This window comes from Tursiops truncatus, chromosome 17 (genome assembly GCF_011762595.2).
Source record: "Tursiops truncatus isolate mTurTru1 chromosome 17, mTurTru1.mat.Y, whole genome shotgun sequence".
Lineage (NCBI taxonomy): Eukaryota > Metazoa > Chordata > Mammalia > Artiodactyla > Delphinidae > Tursiops > Tursiops truncatus.
The window spans coordinates 10,116,500-10,140,373 of NC_047050.1; the positions used below are offsets into that span (position 1 = coordinate 10,116,500).

Here is a 23,874-nt window from a genome sequence, read left to right on the forward strand (position 1 = left end):
GCAACTAAGCCCGTGCGCCACAACTACTGAGCCTGTGCTCTAGAGCCCACGTGCCACAACTACTGAAGCCCACACGCCTAGAGCCTGTGCTCCGCAGCAAGAGAAGCCACCGCAATGAAAAGCCCACGCACCACAATGAAGAGTAGCCCCCGCTCGCTGCAACTAGAGAAAGCCCGCCAGCAACAACAAAGACCCAACGCAGACAAAAATAAATTTAAAAAAGAAAGAAAATCTGGAAAATTCATAAATATGTTAAAATTAAACACACTCTTGAACAACAAATCCGTTGAAGAAATCTCAGGGAAAGTTAGAGAATACTTTGCAATGAATGAAAACAAAAACACTGCACACGAAAATTTATGGCCTGTAATGAGAGCAGTGCTCAGACAGAAATTTATAACAGTAAATGCCCATGCTAAAAAAACAAACAACTCAATTATAAAATAGGCAGAGGACGTGAATACACGTTTTTCTAAAGAAGACATAGAGATGGCCAACAAGCACATGAAAAGATGCTCAATATCACTAATCATCAGGAAAATGCAAATTAAAACCACAATGAGATATCACCTTACTCCTATCTCAATGGCTATTATTAAAAAGACAACAAATAACGAGTGCTGGCGAGGATGAGGAGAAAAGGGAATCCTTGTGCACTGTTGGTGGGAATATAAATTGGTGCAGCCACTATGGAAAACCATATAGAAACTCCTCAAACAATTAAAAATAGATCTACCATATGATCCAGTGATTCCGCTCATGGGTATTTACCCAAAGAAAATGAAAACACTAATTTAAAAAGATATATGCACCCACTGTAGCATTATTTACAATAGACAAGATATGAAAGCAACCTAAGTGGTCATCAATAGGTGAATGGATAAAGTGGTAGACGTATACAATGGAATGTTATCCAGCCATAAAAAAGAATGAAATCTTGCCATGTGTGATAACATGGATGGACCTAGAGGGTATTTTGCTAAGTGAAATAAATCAGAAAGAATGGCAAATACTAGATGATTTCACTTACGTGTGGAATCTAAAAAATAAAACAAATGAGAACAACAACAAAAAAGCCCAGAAACAGAGTCATGGGTACAGAGAGCAAAGAGGTGGTTGTCAGAAGGGAGGAGGGAGGGGAGATGAGAGAAACAGGTGAGGGAGAGGAAGAGGTACAAACTTTCAGTAACAAAATAATTGATTCACAGGTATGAAATGTACAGTGTGGGGAACAGTGTCAATAATTATGTAACCTCTTTGTACGGTGACAGATGACAAGTAGACTTATCATGGTGATCATTTTGAAATGTATAGAAATAGCAAATCACTATGCTGTGTACCAGGAATTACCATAGTGTTGTAGGTCAACTATACTTCAAAAATAAACAAACAGACTCATGGAAAAAGAGATCATATTTGTGGTTACCAGAGACAGGGGATGGGAAAAGTGAGGATTGGATGAAGGCAGTCAAAAGGTACAAACCTTCAGTTATAAGATAAATAAGTACTAGGGATGTGATGTACTACATGATAAAGATAATTAACAATGCTGTACCTTATATATGAAACCTAAGAGTTCTTATCACAAGGAAAATTTTTTTTTCTATTTAATGCTGTATGTATATGAGATGATGGATGTTCACTAAATTTACTGTGGCAATCATTCCATGATGTATGCAAGTCAAAACATTATGCTGTACATCTTAAACTTATACAGTGCTATATGTCAATTATATCTCAATAAATCTGGAAGAAAAAAAGAGAAATGTTCATTAAAATAACACATATAAATTTCTTCTCTGTTTTTTTATGATGGTTTTGTCATTACAGACTATACAACTGAATTACTGCCAATTTTTTTTCCTTTTCAGACGTTGTCTCAGATTGTACTAGTGACTTTTTTCCTCCATGTTTTAACCTTTTACACATTCACTGCTCTAATTTTTTATATATATTCCCCCTTTCCTCCTTTTCCCCTTTTTCCTTTTTTTTTCCATCAAATGATATAATTTCACTAAATGTTTGATATTTTTAAAAGCCTAAATTTGATTAAGATCTTTTTTTCAGCTAATAATAATCCTTTACTTTTACACAATGTTTTAGCGTTAACAAAAGGTTATCATGATTCACTTTGTTATAAAGCAGAAACGAACACACCATTGTAAAGTAATTATTCTCCAATAAAGATGTTAAAAAAAAAAAGAAAAAAGAAATACTTCTTTTCAGATAGTGGTGCATCATGGTCGTCAGACGTGGCAGGGCGAGGTCGGCATCCAGCCGCCCCACACACCTGGGGAGAGCCGGCCCGAGGAGACGGGCACTTAGGAGGCTGAGGCAGCAGAGGGGTCAGTATTTCTGTGCTTCGAGGGCGGCCCCTGAATCTGCCTTGAGAACAACATGACATCATCTGGCTTCGTGGAAGTTTACATTTTTCCCTAATATCCCCCAAGTCTGGATAAACAGTATTTCTATTTCTTCCCTTAGAAAGCAGTTGATTTATTTACCTGCAGCAATTAATTTCATTTAAGGGGGCTGATAGAAATACTTATGATGTATCAGGATGAAAAATTTTAAAAAAATTAAAAAAAAAAGGTTATCATAATTGCACCATTTAGGATTCAAAACAAACTTGTGAAATAGATAGAAAAGACATTTGACTTCAGTAACAGCTCAGGAGCCAAGATGTAGTTTATAGTATCAGAGAAAGGGGCAAATCCAGACCATCAGTCATATAAAGAGAAATACAGCTGCCAGTCACATGCTTTGTAAACTCTACCAAACAGAACCAGTTAAGGGACGAGCAATACAATTACGAATAATTTTATTTTTTAAAAAAAAGTCATCTCGGTGAAAAGTATTCAAACATAAAGTGTTGGAAACTCTGCACTGAAAACTCAAGATAAAACTTTGCTTGAAGACTGGAAAATCAAAACGTCAAAGAGAACATATATAGCAAACAATAAAGGGAATGCTAACACACAAACTATATCATCCGAGGTTAACTGAGGATTTGTCCCAAGATGAAGGAACTGCAAATCAATAGAAATTCCACGCGATTCAACAAAGCGGTACATTTCCACAAAGGATGACTTTACAAAAACCTTACAAAATGATGCAAAGGATCTAAAAGTCAGAAACTAGATAAAAGCACCAGAAAAAAAGAAAGAAGCTCAAATACTCTGAACTAATACCTCAATTTATGCCCTTCAAAACAACCCCTAACAATTGGGAAGTGTCAGTACTGAGGACTTAACAGCATTCGACAGATTCTTCTCAACTAAGTCATAGTCTGATTGTGGCCGGCAATTGCAGTTAGGAAGGGAGAGAGGGAGGAAAGGGAGAAGGGTGGAGAGCCAGTGAAAGAACGAAAAACATGGAAAGAAGGGAGGAAGGGAGGGAGGGAGGGGAGGAAAGGAGCTAACCTATGGCCAGAAGAGAACAGCTTAATGATTAGGAAATCAAATGGCACCACACCACCTCTCGCTGAAAATGAATGAGGTGAAAGCAGATGGCAGAGACAAGGATTTATGTGAGGAAAAGACAGTGGGAACAGTAAAAGCCTTTCCTAACGACACCAAAACTAGAAATCATTCTTGGCAAGAGCACGTCTAAATAAGTCCATGTTCGTCTCACGGTATCCTGTTGAGACCACTTAAAGAGTACATCACAATAAATGCCCTCCACAGCTGAGACAGCCCTTAGTCTTGTGGGAGTCAATCACTGGTACTCCTTGGAACCCCCATAATCAATGTAATTCAAGGCTGTGTGTCTTTACAGTGGCCATTAATATACCACTGGCATGTTGAGATAGTTAGGATCTGTTTGCTACAGGAACCACTGTCTAAGAGCCAGCACACTTACGTTCAGTTCAAGTAAACCCTGGTGACATAGGAAAAGGATCCAATAACATTCAACCAAAATTCTAAAGCCAGTTCTACAAGCAACCTCCCATTTATGGAAGAATCAAGTACTTGACAAATCAAAGTATTCTCCCTTTAAGTAAAGCTAAATAAATAATGTGTTGTGACCATGACTCCACATATCAAAGGAAATGGGAACTGAAGGAATTAGTAAAAAATATAATGTCGCTTTGGGCTTCCATTTTTCAGCTTTCTTTGGTCATAAAAGTGACTTAGGACAATAATTATGCTGTTATTTCAGTAAAAATACAGCTCTCTAAGGAAATTTGCAAACTTTTTAAAGAGAAGTTGTTCTGTTTGGAAGTAGAGCATTGATCCAAATTGTAACATGAAGTAAAATTTTAACTTTTTCAGAATCAGGATTAAAAGAAACTCAGTTTCATTAATACGAGGATATTAAAAAGTTAGATTTTACCTAGGTGATGTTTGAAGTGTAATTTTATCCTCAGATTCTCAAGGGTTATCTGAGTAGCATTTCTATTTCTCTGAGAACCATTCTACCTAAAAATCTTTCTCTCATATAAATTTCATGAATTTATTATGTTGATCCAAGCAAAGCTTTCACTCTACCCTTCAATCGCCGGTACTTCTCGTAATGATTACAGATACTAAGAACTCGGTTTTGGTTTGGTCATTGTTTTTGTTTTCCATTTACAAATGTGGTGCAGGCTCCAATTTCATGATAGATTCTAAACATGGAGTTAAATTTTAGTTCTCAACTCTGGTGCCCACCAGAATCACCTGGGAGCTTTAAAATATATACCCAGGTTCCACACCAAAGATTCAGTTAATTATAGCCAGTCCCAGAAAAATCTGAGCATCGTTAGTTCTTGAACTTCTTCAAGTGAGTTTAGGTTGCGTCTAGGATTGAGAAACGCTGGTGAAGGAAACCGAAAGCCACACGTCCCTTTTTTCCTACGATGATAATGACCATAATAGGAATATTTCAGTCTGGAAAAATTAGAACTCAGGGCACTATATTGTTTAAGTCTGAAAAAGCATAAGACTAGAAAGGAGCATGCCATTGTAAAAAGACAGTTATTCATATATTATTCTAAAAATTTTCCATATGTAAAATAACTCTTGGTAGATTCAGAATTAATTGCTATAGACCTAGTATGGAGAGACTGAACACAGCTATTAGCTCTGAACAAAATGGTGAAATGGACAAAATGGGTCTGGCGTGTGCTGCTCTTCCCTTTCTTCTCTCTCCATCCCATTCCCTCTGAATTTTCAATACTAGGCTCACCCCATAAGGCTTCTCTAGGAAGCTAAGTTCACAGGAAAATAATTCCAAAAGATAAGACAAATGACTCCTTCTCTGGAGTCAATTTTTTATTGTTTAACACACACCTGATAACACGATGACAATAGCCATGCAAACGAAGAGAAGTCTGATGAACAAAAATACATTACTAGTAAAGCAATTATACTCCAATAAAGATAAAAAAAAAGAAAAAGAAAAAAATACATTACTAGATGAAATAGTTGTGCTTACCTTTAAATGTGGACATGTATCTCTCCTGCGGTACTACGTCCATAAGTTTCCTGGATGATTTTCTTGGCTACAAAAGGAAAAACCATCTCTTTAGTTTTTAAACAAGGCAATAAAATGCATTTGAAATTTGGCTGTGCCACTTTATGACCCTAGGAAAGAAACTTTTCTAAGTTTCAACTGTAGAATGATGAAATAATAAAATATAAACATCAGACAGAATAAGGCATCCAATACAGATGAAAAATTTCAGTAAGTATTAACTGTTATTATGATAAAACTATTTGAAGTTTCACCGTTTTCTTAAGAAAACATTCGTTCATCTCAAGATTATTTATAGGCCTTGTTTTTTCAAAGCACTTTAACTGCTATCATTTCATATTATACTTGGAGAAGACAGTCACTGGAGACACGATAGCAATTTTTAAAAATCGTATTAGACATGTGGGTGAAGTTTTAGGGTATTGCTTATCAAAGAATCTCATCAGAATCACTTGGAAACTCTTTAAAATACAAATTCCTGTGCCACCCACAGATCAACCCAATGTGAATCTCATGGGGACCTTAAGCTGCTGAAGCAGTTCTTATGCACAGTAAGGTTTGAGAATGGATTCTTTAGGAAGACACTTCACAATGTACAGAAGATTGTTTACACTCAGAGCTGTTCATAGACAAAGGAGTTATCCTGCAAGGGTTTTCTGTCTCTGGAGAGCAGAATGGCCATTTGGTGCAAAAGCTAGGGAACATCTTTAAACATAGGAAGGGTAACCAACCCATGGGAGCTAGGGTGAAGTTCCCTCCCAATCCAGAAATTCAATTCCAAGCAAACTTTTATAAAGCACCAATTATGAAACAGAAACTCCCATAAACATTTCACATAATTCATTTAACCAGTCCGCAAGAGAGTTTTTAGCTAAGGAAAATAAATTCACAGAAGTTACATTTTGTCCACGAAGGGATCCAAATCTCAGCTTCTCATTCCAAATAGAGGATACTTTTCACCACTCTAACTCCTCTGGGCATAAAAACACTTCCTCTCTTGACTTTCCTGTTTCTCCTTAATAATCCCATCCACTCAGTCTCAAGGCCACATGTTGTTATCCAGCATGTCTCAGAGATATGATTATATCATTGCTGTGTCTTCCTCAGCCCCGTTTTTAATCAATATCCTATTGATTTCACTTCCAAAACTGTCCTCTCGTATTTCCTTCTCTTCTGTCTTCCCAATCCCATGACTCCAGACCAAGTTCTATCATTGTATGGGCACCTTCCTCAGCCAATCCATTTTATTCATAGCCACTAAATTAACTTTCATAATGAAAAATCTAGAGTATGTTACTTCCTTGATTAAATATATGAAATACTCTCCCTTCCTACACACACACAAAAAACAGTCTGACATTTTTAACTAAATGAGTTTTCAAAGATTTTATATGAGAGCTTCCATCTGTGTGGGGAGCTCTGTTTCATACTATTCCTTTTCACCTACCATGATTTCCAACCAAATGGAACAATAGTTCCCTTGTGAACACAGCTCTGATTTTCTGGCCTCTTTCTGATTCCTCAGGTTGGTGGCCACCTGTCTGGTTACACCTCCCAGGCAAATGGGAGTTAGGATATCTGGTGTTCCAGATTTTTAGAAGCAGAAGCAGGGCAGTGTGGGGAATCAGGCAATATAATACAAGAGGCAATGTTTGGAGAAGAAAGGTCACCAAAATTTAGATGGAATATTGTCAATCTGAATGGGTTAAGCAGAAATAGAAAATTCTTGTAGTGACAAATGGGACAGTAACCTAAGCTAGAAGAGAATAAATAAGTGGGGGAGAGAGGGAAAAACATGGAGAAATTTCCCAAGCCAAATCCTAGGACTTTTCATAGACGCCTCTGATCTCAAGCTGGGTGGGAAGAAAGATGTTAACATTGCTATTGTTCGTGTTTAGCCTGAACTTCTCTAATCCTGCCAATTTCTTAACAGTGATCTCATACCTATTAGTCATAACTTTTAGCACAGATTACCATCAGGGAGACTTCTCAGTAGCTCCCATGAAAATGATCATTCCTTCCTCTGAGTTCCCATAACCTGCTATTCTTATTTTTGTGACACATTTGATTCCTCCTATTTGATCATAAGCTTTTTGAGGACAGGAATCATTTCATTGTCATTGTCGACTCTGCCCCGGCAGGGTCTGGCTGTCAACTAGCCCAGAACCTTCCCCTGTTTGTGTATGTGTGTGTTCTGTCTCTTCCTTCCTCCTCAGCATCTCCATTCACAAATGAAGAAAATTAGGTCAATGAATACTAACTGATATGTCCAGGGAAATAATCACCGTGGAATTTGATTTGCCTGATCATTCTGTACTAAAGGACTCTCTTTTACTCAATCTCTTATAAAGCTGTATTATTTCACTCAAAATGGAGCAATTTTGGAGTAACTTTTCCAAGGAATTAGGATAGTCAATCGACCTGAGTATATGAGGAATTTATAGGAACCGTAAGAAATAGGAAAGAAATTCTTCTTGTGAAACCCAACAGCTACAATTACATAAACTTTATAAAAATTTTAAAACATGCGTAACACATTTTCAGCCCTACATCCTGTCAGCTAGTCTGCATCTAAAACCAAATGCTGAAAACCTGCTTTGCCTTTTGCTTCCCCATTTTTGCCTCATGGTTTCTAAAACCCCGTGACAAATCTAGTGGTCTCTGTCTCTCCAGGAGCAAAAGCAAACCTAATTCTCTTCTCTCTCTTGTTCTCTTGGTTTAGTCATCCATCAGCTACAGATTTGCTCTTCTTTGCTTCTCACCTACAGAATATTTTTTCATGAAGCAGTCCCACCATCCAATAAAGCCATTTGTATTGGTTGGTTCTGCTTACCTAAGGAGTGAATCATCAGTTGGTTTCTGAGGTTCAGAATCAGCAGTGCCTCCGTATTATCTGTGGTAGATGAAGTGATGGTGCTAGAGGCAGACTGAGCGAACCAGGAAGGCAGGGAGAACTGCTCTAACTTTGCTGTGATTATAAAAGCATTGCTACTAAGGAAAGACGCAGGTCAAGATGAAGGATAACAGTGCTAATATTTTGGAAGTGGATTTAATTTGGTCTAGGTCAGCTTTCTTAAGGTATACATTTGTTAATATGTTTTTTAAAAATAAGGATTCCACTGTGAGATAATCTTAGCAAGCTATATCCTGCTGCATATGCTAGAAAATTGCAATGCACATTTTTTACATATTAAAAGCTTTCAGTGATTAACATTGTTTAATGCATGATTCCTCAAATATAATCGACTGTAGAACTCCCTTTCTAGTAAATGTCTGATGTATATGCTCCAAGGAACACACCTTGGAAAATGCTAATTTGTTCATATGTTTACATTATTGGATCAGGTAGATCATATCCAGACTCTTATACCCAAACTGTTCCCATATGTCCTTGTGATGGTTAAATGACATCTCAAACTAAAGGTGGTCCAAACAAACTCCCTGCACTCCCAAAACTGCCTTTCTCAGTCTTTTCTATATGAGTTGTTGGCGAACCAGTATGATTAGTTGCTAAGTCTAAACATCTTGGAGTTATCTTTGATTTGTTGTTTTTCCCTGTACCCTACATCCCATCCATTAGCAAATCTTATCATTGGCACATTCAAAATATATCAGCCTCTTACCATCTACAATTGTTACTACTCTTATTTCTATGCTATCATCGTTTCTCACCTGGATTATCCCAATAGCTTTTGAATAGATCTTTTTGTTTTCATTGCATCCCTTCAAGTCTACTTTTAACACAGCAGCAGACCAATCCTGTAAGAATGTAAGTTAAAGGGTGTCCCTCCTCTGCTCGAAACCTTCCAACAACTTCCATCTCAGTGAAAGTGAAAGTCACAGACCTTACAATAGCTTCCAATGCCTTCAAGATCTCCACCACCCTCTCCCAGCCCTGTCCTCTGACCTAATTATTTACCATCCCCTGCCATGTGCTTCAATTATCCTGACCTCCTCATAATTCTTCTATCTCACAGTCTGCCCTATCCCAGAGCCTCACATCTTCTCTGTCTAGAACACTTGTCACCCACATACCAGTTTGGTCAACCCCCTCACATTTTAAAAATCTTTATTCAAACATCATGTTATAAGTGAAGTCTTCTTTGGCCACCTTCTTTAATATTGCAACCTGCCCCAGGGCACCCTTCCCATGTCCTTGCTGCTTTTTTTCTTCACAGCATTTACCATCTGCTGACACATTGCATCACTGGCTTACTTAGTGCTTTTATTGGTTCTCTCCCTCCTTAAAAGGTAAGCTTCAAGAGGGCAGAATTTGTGCCTGTTTTGTTCAGTGTCTTGTGTGTAGCAGATACTCATTCCATGTTTGTTGAGAGTTTCTTTACTTACGTTTTAATAGAATGGGTATTCCTACAAATTTAAAACATGTTTGACAGTGAGATTCATGTTATATTGTCTAGAATAGACATTAACAGGCAAGAAAGTATTATAATTTATATTATTAATTAACAATGTAGAGCAAACAGGACTGGATTAGGGATAAACTTATCCTGGTTTTTGGGCTCAGTTCTGCCAGTAAAACTTTGTGCCTTTTGAACTTCTGTCTCCTCTTTTGAAGTGTAAGAGTAATAAAACTGAGTTTCTCAGGGTAGATGTGGGAATAAAATGAGACAATGAATTAATTTATATTTTCATTCAAGTGTAACAGGCATCGTTCAAGGCATTAATGTGAAAGCATTTTGTAAATGCAGAAAGCCCAGGGTAAATATAAGGGCATGTTCTTTTCAATAACAAAAAATTTTGTTGAGTGATTTTGAACAGCAATGCATTTAAAAGCTGATCATAAATTGCATACACATTATCGCTTCAAACTGTAAAAGTCGGAATCAAAACATTTATTAGTGAAATCTTATGCATTTTTTGAAAATACTCTGGAAACCAGAAAAATTAAAACTACAAAAACAAGCGATTTGGAGATGTTTTACCCACCAAAATGAAGTTTGAATAAATTGGCAACTTCTAAAAAATTAAACCTCAAGCTAAACTTAAAAACCAACACACATTACTACTGCACAACACAACAATAAAATAAGCTCAAAAAATCTGAATTTCCATAGATCTACCTTGTTAAAAAAGCATCAGATCCGTGCCCTAAATCATGTAGCTATGGGAAGGTTCCCATGAGATGTGCATCTGGCCCAGTATCTTCAGACCGCATACTGAATCAGAAAGACTTCCGATGGTGACAAAATGAGACCATCTTTAGCCCTTCCCCCACTTTTGTCTTATTTGGGTCAAACAAGATGGATATCAGAAGTACACAATCTTCAGTTTTGTCTGAAAATCAACTCAAGTGAATACATTTTGCTTCACTGGCTTCCATTATTGTTATGACAGGAAATAACTTTAATGAGATTTGAAACAACGCTTTAAGGGACTATATTAAAATTGAGCTGGCTGATTCTTTTTCATTTACAATAACATTTTATACATTAGGGATATGTCTGTCTGTAACACTCTTCAATTTATTATTTACATGGAAAAATGGAAAATTTTAAGGTCTTTAACCAAAATATTAAGGTCCAGAATTGAGTGTTAAAAAAGGAAGAAAAAAGCCCTGTGTGATATTCACACTTGAATTCAAATACAAATTTTCAACAACTTTTAAATTTATATAGTATGGAGACATTGGATCCACTCTTTGAGGTATCACATTACATGAGGTCATTAATTAAGTCTTTAAAAATCATTTGTGAAAGTTGCCACTCAATTCATTAATCAAAGTGAAAACGATATACAGGAAAAATTAATATCCTGAAATACCTTTTTCAAAAGGAAAATTAGCAGCTAACAAAATATTCACAAAGGAGCCACCTATAAACCAGACGAAGAGGGTTTATTATGTAGCTAGAGAAATGATACAGTTTTGTAAAGGGAGGATTAATTTTTTAAGTCCCCATTTATACTTTAAATACTAAGAAGGCTTTAAACAGGGCAATGATAATTTATCACCTTCCTTAGACTTCAGGTATTTGATGCTATCTAGAGTGTTGCCACATTACCGGGTAGGTGCTCAGTAAAAAGTAATGGAACTGAGTTGAATTTTATGGCTTCTTGGAAAATAGCGTTTGACTGTAGACCATGAAGTGCTATTCTTTGAACAGTACAGATTTCCTGTTCTTTCCTCCATTTTGGTGACTGTGTTGAGCAAAAAATAAGTAAATATATAATGTAAATACCTAACAGTAGTTTGAACACTACGGGCATCCTTCTAACTGCCCAGCAGAAGCAACGAGCTCCTCAGCTTATGTGATAAAGTGAATGGAATAAATTCGGGAGCATCTTCGCTGACACTATTGAAAAGACAATAAAATTAGGCACTGATTTTTCTGAAAGTTCATTAACTCTAACGACTAAACCAAGAGCAGAATTCAACTATCACCTGATTGGAGAATAAATGTGTGTGTGTGTGTGTGTGTGTGTGTGTGTGTGTGTGTGTCTGAATAAATAAAGCAATCCAAAGACAGCAGACCCATGTAAACCCATGTGATATCATTCTTCCAGATCTTCTTGTACGTGGGCCTCAGCTTTTCAGAAGCTCTAACATGGGTGAAGATGTGGAAGCAGAGACACACCGATTGTAAAAGAATGAGAAGTATAATCTCATATAAAACTACACTGTCTTTTAAAAAGTCTTTTGTGTCCCGCAAAGAAGCAATTTTTCATGTTTGTGTTTCAAGAAGAACTGGAGTGTGAACGGCTTAAAACCAATTCTATTTGTTGAAAAACAGAGTATCATGACTTTGACATTGTGAGATCCTAAGTAATTGAAACAATTGTGCCTCCCTTTAACTTTGACTTTTCTTTCACCTTGCCTAGAGTCTGATCACATTCCTGGATACCAAGAGGGAAAATGCTGATTCCTCTAGCATAGGCTGATGTTTTTTCCGCATACCAAGGGCTTAGTTCAGGTGAAACCGAAGACTACAGGACAACATTTAAAAGGAACTAATTCCATCCATCCCGCCATCCATATATATAAACACTTGTCTCCCCAAACACTGCAGGAGCAATGCAGTCTGTTCATAGATTTTTCTTGTGAATGAGAAAAGTAGACTTTGCTGAGTAAGAAAAATGAATGAATTCCTAAAGTTGCAGATTAAAGCAGGTGTAAAAAGGCCTCTGCTCCCTTGTGGTAAGTGTCACCAGTTGACAGGAAGCTTCTCATCCTGCAGCATTCCAAACCATTTGGTCTCTGCCAGAAAACAACAGCTGCTACAACCCAACTGTACCCTTCAGTGTCTGATGAGCACCCATATACAGCTAATTTCCATTCACTTTACAAACTGTTTGTTTCCAAGAGATAAATATTGGAAAGAGTGGGCTAGCAGACATTTGGTAAATGTGAAGTTAGATGCTTCGATATAGCAAATGGTGCTTTGTCAGATATCCATATATTAATGAACTATATCTGATACGTGTGCGTGTATATATACACATGCACCTATATCATATCTTATTCTAGAAATGGTTTAAGGTAACTAAATGAGCCCTGAATTTCTCTTTTTACTTTCATAGTCTAATTCACCTGCAGACCTTTCTGGGGGAAAGTTCCTGTGAATTCACAGAAGTAGAAAATATGACTAATGGCTTATCTGTCTTCTCTCTCAACTAAGGAAAATAGCAAGTGTTTCTGCCATCAAATCTCTATCTTGATTAATAAGGAAGGTTTTTGTTTGTTTTTAATATCCTAAGTCCCTAGACCAAGTCCACATCCTTTTCAGCAAGTGACTCCTCGTTTTCTCGGCCAAACAATTATAAATTCAAATTTTTCTTTGCTAAGGCCATAAGCATTCTTTGCTTGGCCCAGATTCGTTCAGTTTTCTTTCACGTGCACTGCAGTGAAATGTTAGCCCTGCCATGCATCCTGCCAACCTGCTAATCACATCCCTGCCACTGTCCAACGTCTTGTGCAAGACCTCAGCCACTCTGAGGGCTTTGTTATCTCCACCAAAGCTGTGCTGTAGACAGCTCAGGCTGGTTGCTGAGATCCAAGACTCTGGGAGCTAGACGATGTCATATTGGCTCACTGAAGTTGACCATGTTGGGAGCATTTCTACCATGGAAATCACCAAATGCTATAAATCAGAACTTTTATTTTTCTTTTCAGACAGCAGGTGCACCAGAACACTGCTGACAAATCTTTCTCCCAAACTATGACAGTATCATGTTAAACTGCCATGATCCTAATCAAACTACTTGGATCCAAAGACCCATTTTACTACATGACATTGACTAAGTTACTTAACTTTCCCAAATATTAGTTTTATCTTAATGGGGTAATGTTGGTTCCTATCTCATAGGGGTCTTCTGCGGATTAAACGAGATGATTTTTATAAATATCTAAAGGTACACAGTACTTAGTAAATGCTAATTGCTATTATCAATGTTTAGTATTATTTCTTATTTTTTTTAATTTTTAGTAAAATAAACTTTTGCACCCACTCCCATCTACTTCTTGTAGGGAAATTCTCACTGTTGTCATCCAATAATATAAACATTTATGCATCTAAGGATACAAAAATCTGGCAGCATGGAATCAATTAATGAATGGCAATAAAATAATCCCTTTTAGGAAGCAAAAGATTACTCGTGCAGGGTTATGTCTCTTCCACAGCAGTAGAGGGCCCTGAATGCTGGATGATGTGTACCTTTTCTCCATACATTTCTATTCTAGCAGCAGGAGAAAAAAATTTTCACAGAATCCTGTTCTACACAGAGGAAAGTGTTCACCATGCACTCATTCATTTGTTCATTTAAATGTTAAGCATTTATTATGTTTGGCAACAGGCTCACGATCTTGGGGAAGTAAGAGAATAACAACTAAAATTAACTGAGCATTCACAGGCACAACTGTATTTTACAAAGTCTGTAAGGTAGTTACCATCATCATTCTCACATTGCAAATAAGAAAACTGAGGAACAGAGAAGTTAAGAACTTGCTAAATCCATAGAACTGTGGAAACTGTCCATAGTTTCTGGAAACTGTTCAGAAACTGTCACCAGCCTTATCCCTATCTTTTGAGAGAAGAGAAAATAAATACAAAATGACTTCTTTCAAAGTATACCCGGGACAGAGGAATGCAACCTATACCATATGCAATATACACTACAGTGCCATTCCAACGACTCCTACTAAAATTCTGAAAAGCTATAAGAGGAAAGGTCATGATACATGCTGATTGACTCACCCATGTTCATCCTTTCAACAGTTGTGTATGTGTTGGGGGGGTGGAAGGTGGCAAATTATGTGCCAGTCAACTGGTCATATGCTTGGTGATGGGGAAACTTCAATGAACCAAACAAACTGAATTCCTGCCCTAGTAGGGCTTATGGGTTGAGCATCAAATACCTATACAAGCGAACAACAAAATGTGATTGAGAAAAGTCTTCAGAGCCTTGTGACTTAAAGTGCGGTCCAAGGATGGTTGAAATCAACGTGTGCTTTGTGTTCCAGTCACAAAAATCAATGAAATGTATTAATTTTGTAAAAGAGGCCAGGAATACAACAGGATTAGAAACACTGAAAACCAGCAAAGCATGTGATAACTGGGCAGAGGCATTTTTTAGCAACAAAGATAGAAACACCAACGTTCAGGAAGACATGTATTTAGAAGTTATTGGAAGAGCTGTCTAGGAAGAGGGAACATTGACACCAGACTGCATCTGACCACAAATGGGCAATTTACCTCTGGCTTACCAGAAAAAAAATGTAGCAATCTAACAATCTAAATGCCCATTTAGACAAAGTCCTAGAGATAGTCACCATGTTCTCCCAAATCTATCCCCTCATCCCACCCTCAGGATCAAGCAAGTGTCTGTGTTAATCAAACTACCTGAACCAGGCAAAGGCAGGATACAAGCCTTCCTTCAAGGTTTCTGGCTTTTAAGTGGGCATCATAAAAGTATAACAGGGGCTTCCCTGGTGGCACAGTGGTTGAGAGTCCGCCTGCTGATTCAGGAGACACGGGTTCGTGCCCCGGTCCGGGAAGGTCCCACATGCCACGGAGCGGCTAGGCCCGTGAGCCATGGCCGCTGAGCCTGCGCGTCCGGAGCCTGTGCTCCGCAACGGGAGAGGCCACAACAGTGAGAGGCCCATGTACTGCAAAAAAAAAAAAAAAAAAGTAAAAAAGTATAACCGAACAGGGATTATCCATCTCTCTAATTTAACTATGTGGAAGGGGCATTCAAATTTTGGATCCAGCTCCAGGGTATTCCAGCTCTCTCATTGAAACAGAGCATGGCCCTGTGGTCTACGCCCCCCGTGTCCTCAGTCTGCCTTTTGTCTGTGGAAAAACTTAGCCAAAGAATAAGATTAATCAGAGAAGTAAGAAAATGCAGAAGCAAAGAAAAGCAGTCACACAGGACAAAATAATAACAGTTTAGTCATGAAGCAAAGCCAAGGACCTTCAGTTGCTCCTCAAGGGCTATAGATAATATTCTGAGCCGTGTCCCGTGAGCTGTCTTATAGGTACTGAAACCCCCATCAGGTGGGAGAAGTTAACTACATGATGAGCAGACTGTAGCCATGACATGAGCTGCTACAATTCCGAGAATTGGCCTCAAGGAAATGGGAACAAACCGATCCTGGAAATGAAGATTAACTATACTTAAAACAATCAAGATGACGCCGGTCAGACCACCGCAGGACCAGTTTCAAGATGACTGTCAGAGCTGCCTGTGCTGTTTCTGCATGGAGCCCCCTCCTTTCATCTGTGAAACCTCTTGCCTCCTGGTTGCCAGTGGGGCGAGTCAGCCTTTGGACAGGAGTCCGCCCTTCCCCTGGTTGCCGGCATCCAAATTAAAGCAAACTCTCCTTTCCATCAACCTCGTCTCTTTAGTGGCTTTTGAGCAGCCGAAGCCCACTTTTGGTTACATCATGGCTATAGGCTGAAATCAAGTCGATCCTGAAGTGCTTTTAGTCTCAGGATTTTTAGCACATTACCAAACAGAAAATTCTAAATACATAAATGAACAAGAAAATGAATGAAAACATGGACCACATGTTTCTGATATGGGTTAAATTCTTGAAAGTCTTTTCCAAGGTCCATTCCGAGGGTCTATTTAAAATGGGCATCCGTCTTGCTCTCTTCCTCAGCTTCATCTACTCTTTCTTACTTTGTCTTTTCTCTGATAAAAGGCTTCAATGTGTTTAGTTTGTGAGGATTGTCTTCAGTTTGATCTAAAAAGATTAATACCAGACACTTCCAAAACTAGTGAATTACGAGATCAGTGGACTAATTGAAATGACTTGGTTCGTCTTCAGTGCTCCCAGACTTTTCCCTTTTATTCTTCAGTGGAATTCTATCACCTAGAGATGTGTGTATTTCGTTTTATTTGTGTCCCTTATTACAGTGTTAGCACCATGAGGGTGGGGATCATGTCTGTCTCCACAGCTGTCCTATCTGCAATATCTAGCATATTATACGGTATTGTAAATACTCAACAAATATTTGCAAGAAAAAAGTATCCATTTCTACCCCACCTACTCATAATCTCAACAGAGTGCCTTTGGATACTTCTTATTCCTAAGAAAAGTATGTGTGTGTTGCAGGGGGACTATGTCGATGTTAAGTGGACAGTGGAATAGAACAGAGCTCCAGCTAGCATACGACTCTTCAAAATGGCCACTGGGATTCTATATACTATTCTGGAACCCTGTAGTGTGGGACAAAGGATGGAAGTCTCTAGAACGGTGCTATCCATAAAGCTTTCTGTAATGATGGAAACATTCTACACCTGCACTGGTCAATAGGGTAGACACCAAGGGCAGATGGATATCATGTCCAACTAGTCACCTGACAAGACTAGTTCAATTAAGGAATGTATTTTATCTCCATTCATTTAAATTAGGATTAAAATTGCCACATATGACTAGTGACTACCGTATTGGACAACAAAGCTCTAGGTTCAAAACTGGCACTAGGCCACGTGCTGACATTTGATGTCAAAGCACAATCTACAATCATCCCAACCAAATACTTCAGAGTAGGACTACAGGACAGCCATCGTTTTCACAAAATTATTTTTGCTCTCTTGTGTCTGGAGGATAGAATACTACCTACTGAATGATCGTTCTTATTGACCCCAAGCCTCTAATTAATATAAACAATAACCTTCAAGCTAAATAATTTACACCTCTTTAAAATTTCTTAAAGGCCAGCACAGTCTTATCTGGTTGTCATGTCAGTGATGGGATTCAGAACATGCTTCCCTAAAACAATGACACCTTGGCATACTGATTAAGTTGAAGGAATGCAAGAAGTGGCAGGTGCAAGAAGGACTTTCTGGGGACTTCCCTGGTGGTGCAGTGGTTAAGAATCCGCCCGCCAATGCGGGGGACACGAGTTCGAGCCCTGGTCCGGGAAGATCCCACATGCCGCAGAGCAACTGAGCCCACGAACCACAACTACTGAGCCCGTGTGCTGCAACTACTGAAGCCCATGTGCCTAGAGCCTGTGCTACACACCAAGAGAAGCCACCACAATGAGAAGCCCGCGCACCGCAATGAAGAGTAGCCCCCGCTCGCCGCAGCTAGAGAAACCCTGCCCACAGCAATGAAGACCCAGGGCAGACAAAAATAAAAAATAAAAATAAAAGAAAGAAGGACTCTCTGAATCCCCGCTTCTCCCTTGAAGCAGGTGTTAAGACCCTCATGCGAGAGGTGCTTCCCTGTACCTGAAAGAAAGGAGCGTCCTTATCTCTGAAGACAGAGAGATGTTGAGAGGAATCAGAATGAACTGACTTCACTCATTTCCCCCCAGTTTACTACCCGTAGCTTGTGCCCTTTTGTCCTATCATGTTTTTCCATAACGTTTTACTCTTTATCAAACCTAATACAACACTCTCAGCTTAACTATTTCTTTGAATCTTGACTTCCTGATGAAGGCTCTCATGTCATAGAAAACTTGTGTTAAATAAATTTGTGTGCTTTTCTCTTATTAATCTGCCTTTGTCAGTTTAATTTTCAGGCCCAGCCAGGGACCCTAAAAGGGTGGAGGAAAACTTTTTCCTTCCTACACCAGCCTTCCAGGAGGCCTGGGAGAGGAAGGGTGCTGTTGCCTATGACAATGGTCTGGCTAAGATAGCCAGGGTTGTCGAGCAAAGTGTCAAACCAGTATCCTGCCAATCCCATTGTATTGAATGAGCAGGAACTGTTGAGAGGAAGTGAGAAAAACAGTGATAAATGGGAACAGGAGAGGGGAAGGTGTACAAGACAGAGGTGAGGAATGCCACAGCGGGCGTAACACCATGAATGTATTTGCAAGGTTGCCAACTCTATCACAAGTAAAATTTGAAAACTTCTTATCAACTTGGAGAAGTTTATCCACCTTAAACCCTAAGATTGTCATCCTTGTCCTATTAACATCATTATGTGGTATTGGAGATGGGGCAACAGTAATGACAGGGACAGAAGAGTATGATCCCCACTGAGGTAAAAAGAGCCTTAGGGCTTCCGGTGAGCCTGACCGGAAAGGGAAGGCAGATTCCACAGCGCGTGTGCAGCCATGTTTTTCCAAGACTTTTCACTCCTCCTACGGAAATACTCAGGCTTAACCGTTTCTCTGAGTCTTCATCTCCTGATGAAGGAGCCCATGTCATGTAAAACTGACATTAAATAAATTTGTCTGCTCTCCTCCTGTTAATCTGTCTTCATCAGTTTAATTTTCAGGCCCAGCCAGGGACCCTAAGAGAGTTGAGGGAAATTTTTTCCTCCCCTCCACCAGCCTTCCAGGAGGGCTGGGGGAAGGGTGTGGGTGTTTGTGTGTGAAGTAATCACTTTAATTTCAAACGGCATTGCTCCCTCACTGTTTCCTGCTCTTTAGCAGGGGGTCTCTAACCTGTTCAGAGGTAACAATACTTTAAACCAAAGAGGTATTTCCGAGTCTCTCCTAAAAATGGCAGAGCCAGAGCTCTCCCGCAGGGCTGGGCGCCCCTGGCCTCCCATTATTCATGGGCGGGCTGCTCAGAACCACTTCCACCATCTGTCTCCAGCTGTGTTGGTATAACAGAAAGTCAAACGTGCTCCAACAAGCTGCAAACCCGCATTGATTGTAAAAACCACCATTTCTATTTCATTTGGCTAGTAAACAATCTCACACTATTAGGATGGTTAATTATAAATAACAGTCTAGACTCTTTTAATTGAAATCTACATTTATTCAGAGCCTTTTCATGAGACTAGAATTAAGAAACAAAAAAGCATTAGCAATGAATAGCAATGGACCACACTATTCAAGTAGGAAAACCTCAAAATCTAAGCATTATAAAGTGTCTCTTACAAGTAACCTTACTTTCCATTTTAGCAGAAATTTTCCTCTCCTGTTCTTAAACGGCATCAATATTAAGTGTTCCATCATTCCTGAACTGAAGCAAGGGTTGTCAGTGTTACTTGGACACTAAAGTGTACCTACAGAAGTAACTGATGGAGCATACAGGTGTTTTAAAGCGAAAGAGGAAATTCACGAAAATCCATTCTTTCCTTTAAAAATATTCATGATAGCCTATTGCACACAATTAACTGAGCTAAATGCTGTATGGCAGTGATTTTGGAAATTTTGATTGCAATAAGGAACATATTTTATAATATGACACAGTATACACTTACAAATGTATTTATATGACTTAAAATTTTATGAAACAACATTTAATCTTAATATGTGTGATACCTCCTGATACCTTCTATCCTCTTCGAATCAATCATTTATTATTATAATTTGTTTAATAAAAACGATGATAAAGCCACTAAATTAATTTCAAAACTCACTAATGAGTTGAAATCTGCAGTATGAAAATCATATTGAAGAAATAGCAAGATAAATAATATTCCACTTCCTGTCCTTAAGGAGCTTAGGATCAAATAGCAAAAATAAAACAAAAATATTTTTAAAGAGAAATAATACCAATCAGAAGAAGGAGAGAAAAGGAAACAGCCTCAGAGTTTAATTAAGGAGGGATAATATTAAGAGAATATTACAGGCAACATGAAAGTTGAAAAAAAAGAGATCACACTCCGTCAAGATGATGGTTTAATGGAGAAGCTGATGTTTATGATGGAACTTGAAAGCAGGTAGGATTTGGAGAGGCAGATATACAGAGGAGTAGAAATGGTATTCCAGATGGAGTTCACAGCATGGGCCAAGGCACACAGATGAATAGGGACAGGAGGGGCAAATTTCGGAAACACTGAGTCATCTACTTTGGCTGGAGAATAATGTTTAGTCTGAAGTAATAGAAAAGAACGTTGGAAGGATATAAGGGACATTGGGGGTCAGAGTAAGTATTATTTTAAAATTCACTAAACAATGAGGAAGAATGTAAAACTGTCCATCCAACCAAGCACCCAACAAGAATTTATTAAGCTGTAACAGGCAAGATCCTCTACAAGGTACAGGAGAAAATGAGTAAGAAACAACTCCTGTTCCTTTACTGTTTATATTCTTGCAAATGCATAAAACTATTAAGCAATTAGCAATAACAGAAGAAGAAGCCATTTAAGAAAATTAAGCTGGCAGCCTCTTGGTGAAGAATTTTGATCTGTAAGTGACTGAAAGCAGGAAAGTCAATTATGAAATGAGAAAGACTAATTGTCCAGTAAGCTCAAAGGTGAAATGGAACTGTTTCTGTAGGTTTGCATGTTTTAACTCTGCCAGTCAAACTTCTTTTGTTCTTCTTTTACTGAGAAATTTGTATGAGTTTGGTGGCTCCCCATCTTCAAGGCCAGTTCGGCATTCCTTGGCCGTGATGTCCTTACAGAACCACCTGTGCATCCTCTATCACTCGTTTTTTTTAGGCGCTATGATACGTTTATGTATATCTGTTTTGTCCGACAGGTTTCATCTTAATATCTTTAGAGCATCATTTTTGCCAGTCATAGTCTCAGCTGGAGATAACATACTCTCCCTCTTGTCTGCTATTTGCCTTGTTTCATGTTTTCTGTCATGGTGGATTTTATTAACACAAAAGGAAGGGTATTAAATTGTTATTAAACAGATTTTTATTAGCTCATTTCACCATTACATCCAGCCAACCCGTGCCTTGTACTTCTAAGTGCTATAGACGTTACAGTAACTCACGCTCCTCTAGCACTAGGGAAAAGGTAACCTTATTGTTTAGCTGCGTGATTTACGTGTGGACGATTATCATCTCCTTTTCTCTTTTTTTCAAATCTATTGTATGGTTTTTCTCTTTTATTTTAAAACAAATACTTTCATCCCTTTTTACTTAAGGTAGTGGAATCGGTCGTAAAAGGGGCCACTTGGTATCAGAACACCCTCACATATTTGCCTAATAATCCCTTTTAAGTAATCTGGCCCGTGGTTAATGGCTTTTTTTTAAGCCAGTCATACACTTAGAATCAAAATTAGCATCTAAATGAGGATGTTTTAAAACGCATGCCTAGGGGTTGCCGATTTCACCTTTTTTATAGTTTGCCATGTTAAATTATGTAAAATAGAAAGGGTATTTTAGTATTTAATGAGCTAATGCAAAACCTATTGAGACTGCCTCCCATACCCCCTTTTCCCTTCTACAGCCTACCAAATGCTCTTTAAGGTATGAGAAATGGCCATGAATTTTAAAGCTTGTGTCAGAATGCAGAGAACCCTTTAGTTCTCGGCAACTACCACTCCCTCACTCCCTACACAATCTCTCCGCTCATATCTTTGAACCAACTTCTTGTTCACTTTACGAGATCAACTCCACTTTTCACTTAATTGTTTTTTGCTGGACGAAAGCTAATGTGACACCGTCTTCACAGAAAATCACATTTTGCCTCCTCTTCTGAATATTTTTTATTTAAAGTATTCTTCTTTTTATGGTATTTTCAGTGGATGATTAAATCAGACTCATTTTTTGTAATGGACAAAATATGCAGCTGTATCTAGGTTTAGAATTTAAGATTTTTCCATTCTTCCTGTATCACTAATCACTTCTTAGAAATGCCTACTAACAATATTTTGGTACATATTTTATGTTCATGCAAACATTCCCATGTATACACGAGTGTGAGTATACTATTTTTACACAATTAATTCTCTGCTAATGGATATTTATATTGGTTCCAATATCATACTATTACACATGGCATTCGGACTATCACCTTTGAATTCAAATATATGCTGAGACAAATATAAAATATTTATTGGGTTACATCTCTAAGTTTGATTTTTTTCCCCAAAAGCTTGAACTAATGGCCCAAGTGTATATGAAACTTGCTGTTTCACATTCATATTTCACCGAGAGAGAATGAGTATTATCAATCTTTTAATCTTGGACCATCTAATATTTAAAATTATTATCGTCTTAATTTGTGTTTTTCTATTATGTATAGCATTATGCTTTTTTGTGTGTTTATTCCTTTTCTTTGGACAGCCTTATTTAGACCTTTTGCCCATTTCATTGTTAGTTTCTCATCAGTGGGTGAGAGTTCCTTGTATATTACGTGTACTAGTTTTTTGTGTGGCAAACAATTTTTGGAATGTTATTTGCTTTTGAAGTTTTGTTTATTTTTATAGAGTCAAATTTATTAATCCTCTTTGCATTATGTTTTTTTATATGTATACATTTTTAATTGGAGTATAGTTGCTTTACAATGTTGTGTTAGTTTCTGCTGTACAATGAAGTGAATCAGCTATACGTATACATATATCCCCTCCCTCTTGGACCTCAGCTCAGTGCTCTCTGATGATCTAGATGGGTGGGATGGAAAGGGGTGTGGGAGGGAGGTGCATTATGGTTTCTATTTTTCATGTCATGCACACAAAAGTTTTCCTTGACATGGTGTTTTAATTTTCAATAGAATCACTTAGTCCTTGTTGCTGCCACTGTACTGTCTCTTCTATAGGACTAGGGAGTTACATAGTTATGTTTCCATCTCTAGATTGTGAGTTCCAAGAGGACAGGGATTATGTCACGTTTGTTTTTATATTCTAGTTAGTTGAGAAGACAAAATAGCATGACATATAAATAGTAGCTGGTAAACGAATAAGGAAATGAACATAAATAAATATAAATAAATGAATTAGTGAATGAATGAAATATGGTTTAAAGTTTCCCCTCAGCATGATCACCATGAAATGAACACATAACCTTGCTATGGAACTAATCACATTCACTTATAAAATCATAAAGTTTTAATTCCTCAAATTCACCATTATTCAATAATCATTTTCTACCGTGCAGTTTAAAATTTTTCCATTAATCTTTTCTATATCTCTAATTTTAATGTCTTTTGCCTGTTCCTTTTTTATTGTAATTATTTTTCTCATTTTATAAGTTGTATAGTCTTGTATTCTTTTTTATTTTAGGAGGCATAATATTTTATTAGACAAAATGCTCTGTTAGTAAGCTGAAGTAGCTTTTAAAAAGTGCTGGACTTCCCTGGTGGTGTAGTGGTTA

The 23,874-nt window shown here is 38.0% G+C and overlaps 1 long non-coding RNA gene across 1 annotated transcript in view; it reads right to left on the bottom strand.

The window, feature by feature from the left end:
- Positions 1-23,874, bottom strand: part of LOC141276841 (uncharacterized) — a 318,458-nt gene that overhangs the window by 181,556 nt on the left and 113,028 nt on the right. Inside the window, exon 2 of the long non-coding RNA XR_012327020.1 lies at positions 5,419-5,485. This is a non-coding gene — a long non-coding RNA (uncharacterized lncRNA). The remainder of the gene's footprint in view (positions 1-5,418; positions 5,486-23,874) is intronic.